The sequence below is a fragment of the Ornithodoros turicata genome, chromosome 9 (genome assembly GCF_037126465.1).
Source record: "Ornithodoros turicata isolate Travis chromosome 9, ASM3712646v1, whole genome shotgun sequence".
NCBI lineage: Eukaryota > Metazoa > Arthropoda > Arachnida > Ixodida > Argasidae > Ornithodoros > Ornithodoros turicata.
The window spans coordinates 43,276,346-43,282,259 of NC_088209.1; the positions used below are offsets into that span (position 1 = coordinate 43,276,346).

General features: G+C 46.7%; 1 non-coding gene across 1 annotated transcript; it reads left to right on the forward strand.

Annotated features, from left to right (window-relative positions):
* The first annotated feature begins 4,227 nt into the window (after nt 1-4,227).
* On the forward strand, nt 4,228-4,300 carry Trnav-gac (transfer RNA valine (anticodon GAC)). The gene has a single exon. It is a non-coding gene; the product is annotated as a tRNA-Val (tRNA).
* Nucleotides 4,301-5,914: the final 1,614 nt, after the last annotated feature.

Here is a 5,914-nt window from a genome sequence, read left to right on the forward strand (position 1 = left end):
CATGCAAAACATTTTCGGTTTGACATGTATACTCATTGCGCGATTACATTTATAAAAACAGTCGCAGAAAACAGCCGCGGACGACCGATGACGTTTGCAAGTTCCCTTCTTTGTTTCGTTCTTCTCAGCTTCCCGAACCGCACTCTCCGGATGTCTTAGTCAGCTTGACTCTGTCCCCCCCTCTCTCCTCTCTCTCTCTCTCTCTCTCTCTCTCTCAAATTTGCTTGGTCCCTCGCCAAGTCCAGTCCACAAACGCTCTGCCCTCAAAGCTCTTTTGACCTTTTTGGACGCCATATAGGGCTTTGATCCCTATTGAGAAGGGGCTCATTATTTCATTCCCCACACCACCACCAACAATGGGGTAGAGTATCGCCCCCTGGCGATGAAACTTCCCACTCATCATCTCAAAAAATAAAGTTGTCGTTTTCTTCTCAGCTCAGCTGAGCCGGTATACGTCACCAGTCATTCATTCTCCGATACACAGTTTCCAACAGTGATAGATTTTTGTAAATTGTGCGGAGACAGGGGCCCCGCGTCGTTCTTTCGCGTGAGCTCATTTTCTTCGTCGCAGAGCACGCAGGAAAGAGACATAAGGAAGAGACTCTATGCATCGAAATCATCAGGCGTCGCTTGCCGACCGGAGAGTGGCTCCACCATCAGGGAACGCTACCGACCGTCCCGTATTTCTCCGCAAAAGGCTGAGGAATTCGGAGCCGTAGCTTCAAATGGATGCCCCCGCAATAAAACGTTCACAGTGTCGCTTTGCATCTGTACCGAGTGTAGTTTGTATCTCACGGTAGGTGGCAGGTCGGGCGCGCGCTCAAAGTCGTAAAAAGCTCCAATAGGTAACAATTTGGGGTAATCTAAAAGTTTCAAATGGCGACGGCGGCTCTTCTCGTAAAGAAAACGCCCTTTATTGCCACGGGACGACGGTATTTATTGAAATGGTCTCCGTTGTAGTTTGCAAACGCTACAGCTTGTTTTATGGAACCGGCACGCGAAGAGAAGGGAAAAGTTTTAAGGAAGAGGTGTATCACGAAACGTCATCGACGCTACAGGGTGTTGTGAAAGTAAATCAATACGACTACCGTATGACAACGGGTATAACACGTTGCACTGCATTACATACAGGCGTTAAACTGGTCTGTTGAAGGCACCTCTGTTTCCAAGGTGTTACACTGTTCCTCGACTGTCCAATTGACACATCGGCTAAAGCCCTGCACCTTCCGCGGATGGAAGCGGATATCCGCGGATATCCGCAAAATACTTGCGGATTCGGATGAAAATTTAGCACTTCCTGCGGTGTGCGGATCGGATGCGAATGTCTCGAGGTCGGATGCGGATCGGACGCGGATGTGAAAGCAGCGGATCGGTAGCGGATCGGATGCGGATATACCGCGTGCTGTAATTTTTCGACCAGCAATTTTTTTCTATTGCGCGCCGACAGCGAGCGCATGCTCGGGTTCACCTTTGACCATGCACGGCCAAGACGGGAGAGGAGGCATTCTGGCATCTCGAACCACGCGAGCACCGGCGAGGTAGCGTTCCACGCGTTGCAGAAGTCTCTCCATATCGCGTTTGTTGATAGGTTCACCTTTGCTTGTCGTCGTGAGTCCTTCCGTGACAGCATGGAGGCATCCGAAATTATACCAACATATGATTCCTGCGGTCGTTACGCGCCCAACGAAACTTGCGGATTTTGCGGATCGGATGCGGATGGCGCGTTTTGCTCAGCGGATCGGATGCGGATGTAAACTGTTGTGTATGCTGCGGATGCGGATCGGACGCGGATAACGTGTGCGCGGATGCGGATCGGATGCGGATGCAAAAAATCTCATCCGCGCAGGGCTCTAACTTCGGCCTTTAAGCCAACATCCGTGAACGTTGGCAAATTAATAACTTCGAGATAATTAATCGGACCCAATGGAAAAGTGCTGGTTATTACGATACACGACTGCTAACAAGATTCAGTTGGTTTCATTCGCGTTGACAGTTCCGTTTTTTAAACATATTGCGGACCATGGCATTTGAGAATAATAACGTCCTCTAGAGTCACAATACAGAGAGCTTGTGTCTACGAGTGGTTGTGTTTGACAGCCACACATTTCCATGGCTACGGCAGTTGAAAGTGTCGTTGTCGTTGCAGGTCTCCTATTACGTCCCGTTCACGTGGCGATCAGACCATTTGTGTAATCTGGGTAGCAAATTTCTTCAGTGCGCAGGAGTCGGCTCTTCTTCGCGTCTCACATCCGCGTTGTAGTTAAACTTACGGCGAATTCCGCTGGTCGTTTTCGTGCAGCGCAGTGACGGTGGTGGAACTGCTGGAGCGATAAAAGAAAAGCAAGTGGTACTTTTCTGCTACTCGAGTAAGAAGCAGGTACTGCTTCACTAGTAGCACCTGTTTCTTAGTCAAGTAGCTGAAAAGTAGCGCTCGTTTCTCTTTTATCACTCGCTTTAAATAAAATTTCTGGACACGTTAGAGCAAACACCCTGTATACTACTACGACAGCTACTACGACTACACTACGACCAGAGGCGGATCTAGGATTTTCTGAGAAGGGGGGGGGGGGTCCTGCCTTGGACAGCGTGCTCTTACACTACCAAAGTCTCTTGCAACACTATGTAACGACAGAACAGACAGGGGGGGGGGTCACGATATCCGGACCCCCCACCCCTAGATCCGCCCCTGACTACGACTACGATAGCGCAGTGTAGTGTACTCGTGTAGGCTTAGTGTCGAAATGAACGAATGAACGAAGAGCAGACGGAATGACCAATGAAAGGCGTTCCGCTGAAGCGAGTAGCGGACGGCTATGGCTCAAACCAGCTTTTCTGCACTGTACGACGACCAGTGACGCAACAGCAACACACGCTAAAATCGATGCCAGTAACCGTGTTTTACATCTTTTTAAAGCTTTCAAAGAATAAATATCTACAACATATTTATGTCACTGTACTCCGCGACTGACAACAGAAAAAGTACATTATCAGAGTAGGAAAAGTATGCCCTACAATGCACGAAGACAAGCTTTGCTGCAGGTCATGAGACCGCTAAACCTTTTAAAATAAGCTCTGCCTTTCTTTTCATGCTTCAATCACGAGCCGCTGCACCTATCCACATCCCTCCCACGCATTGTTAGAGTTCCATACGCACGAGTAGCTTTGTTTGCCTTCCTCCGCGAACAATCGCCTAATTGCGCAGTTTGCGTTCGAGGTTCGATTTGATAGTTCGTATAGGCGTACGAGAACTGCATTCTGGGCAGAAATTTCGGATCAACAATAGTCATAATGGAAAGTTGGAATGGAAACTAAATGATGCGGCAAGGTGGGGGGGGGGGGGGGTCCAAATGCACGAAAAGAACGTTATTTTAAGAAGCTCCAATGTGAATGCAAGGGGTGTAGAGGGTCGTGCGGGGTTTGTTTGGACAATAGTAACGGTAGAAGAAGAAGAAGACAAGAGGAATATGGTTGAGAAAGTTATGGATTGGATTGGATTGGATTGGATTGGATATGGATTGAGAAGATATGGCCACGATCCGTGGCCAATTGCCCCGTGCTATGCGCCACTGCGGAGAAAGACGAAGAAGAAGAAGATATGGAAGAAGTGCGTACGGAAGTCGTCTGCAAGACTGCATTTGTACATGTTTCGAGTATTTAAATATCAATACAAAATACGTTGTTGAAAGAGGTATTTAAATACTCTGCATAAATACTTTTCAATATGAGTATTTAAATGCGATGTATAAATACAGTATTTAAATACGATAACTGCTGCTATGAATACTGCGGGGAAAACGTCATCTGGAATCATAGAATTGGTGATGATCATAACAACAAATCAGCGAGCAACAATAGCATTTATTTGTTAGATTATCACGGCGATGTCAATGTGCGGCTCTCCAAACTCTGCTTTGTCTTTCATACCGAAAGGTCGAATGCAAGGTAAAACATATCAATCAGTGTGTTTCGTATTTAGGAGTATTTATAAAATAAATACTCAAAAACTGGCGTTTAAATATATAATCATAAATACATTTTTCGACATGAAAGAACTGATGTTCTGAGCATCAATTCTTTCATGTTCAACAGTTGCCGCCAGCGTCGACCCCGTTGTATGAATGTGTGTATGAGTGAGAAAAAAATGTAAGAGTGAAAGGAGGATGAGTGAGAGAGAATGGCTGGTTTGTTCCTTCAGATGATGCACGCTGGAAGTCGCTGAGAAGGCGTGTTAGCTTAGCTCAATTGGTAGAGCCCTGGACCGACAATCCAGAAGATGTGGGTTCGAGTCCTACAGCTAGCTAACCTTTTCGGTGACTTTCATCTTACATTTTACGAGTTTGTATTTAAATACAAGAAATCAATACGTGTATTTATATTTTAAATACTGTTGTAATTACAATGTATTTAAATACTGACCCATCCCTGATTCGTAGAAAGTTCGGCCTTCTGTAACACAAGCCAGGGAGCAAAACGATACAACCAGAGGAGTACGCAATTTTAGACGTAACCGACAAGGAACAGAGACGATAAGAACGTGCAACGTATATGCCGGCTCAACCTGGATGACTGCGCGGTAATGATGACATCATAAATTTCCTTCGTAAAAAAAACTTTGGCCGTTGACAGCTCATTTACGCGAGTATATATGTGAAAGTATTACGGAAAAGATACAACTGTGGTTGCCAACTTAGGCCGCCTATGTTGGTAAAGGTAGCTTACCCTCGAAAATGACGCGTGACGTTCCTCCCCCCGGGGCTTACATAAGCACTTACTCGAAGTTACGCAAGAAAAAGTTCCGCTTTATGGGTGTTTCGCTATAGTACCGTTTTGCGAGAGCACGTTCACGTGGCCAAAAATCGCCCGCAATCTGCCCGCATGCGTTTGCTGCTGTTTGCACTGCCCGCGTGTGGCTGCGGACAACTCTATTTGTTCAGTACCCGGCCTTGATATATTACCCAATTTAGGTATATTACCACCACCACCACCACCCAATTTAGAGCGAAATATAGTTTGCAACTGTGCAATTTATGGACGGTTAAGTTGAGGCTCTCGAGCATTCGTTTCTGAAGAATAACAACCGGTGAAGTGAATGATGTTGTTAACGAATACATCCCGCGTGCCTAAATGAACTACACGAAGTACGCATATGCACTCTTCAGTTGTTCAGTTATGCCTCACAAACTCGCCCAAATTTCCACTGCTACTGACTTTTCGTGTATGTATGTACGCAGTTGAGAGGTAACGGAATCTATTGCGTTTTCGTTATCGCCTCCGTTACTGTCCCGTATTTGTTTCTGTTTCGGTTACCACCATTGTTGTTTTCGTTTCCGTTTCGGGTATTCTGAGTGTGCGATATCCGTTTCTGTTACCTTTCGCTGGCAACATGCGTGGCTCACGTTCTGCTTTTTGCTCTTTGCAGTGAGGAAGGCTGCGGCCTGAATTGGAGGTCCGTCTGTGCGCTTGGAGCCACTGAAGTAAGCGGAATGTAGACTTTCGGGTAAACATTGCTCCCAGCACCACCGTGTGTCAGAGATTTCCGACGCGGGTCAAAATAACCTGAGGTGGTCGAAATTATCCGCAGTCCTACTATGCGTCACGTGCAGCATGTCGCCACACACGTGTAAAGCTCCACACGTGATTTCTCGTTTTTTGCCGAGTGCTTTTTGCAACAAGTACCATGCACTCGTGCATAAAAAACGACGATCCTAGCTAAGAGCCCATATTGGCGTCACCCTCTCAGGAGCAGAGTACGCCGCATGGAAGGGGGCCGTCCGAAGGAGTTGGAAATTCTCGCTATATACAGTGAACCCTCGTTATTATGACCATGGTCGTTCCCGAAAATGCGGAATTGTCATATTAACGGAGGGGGGGGGGGATTTGCAGAGGTTTCACTAAATTGTTCCCCAGGAGTATG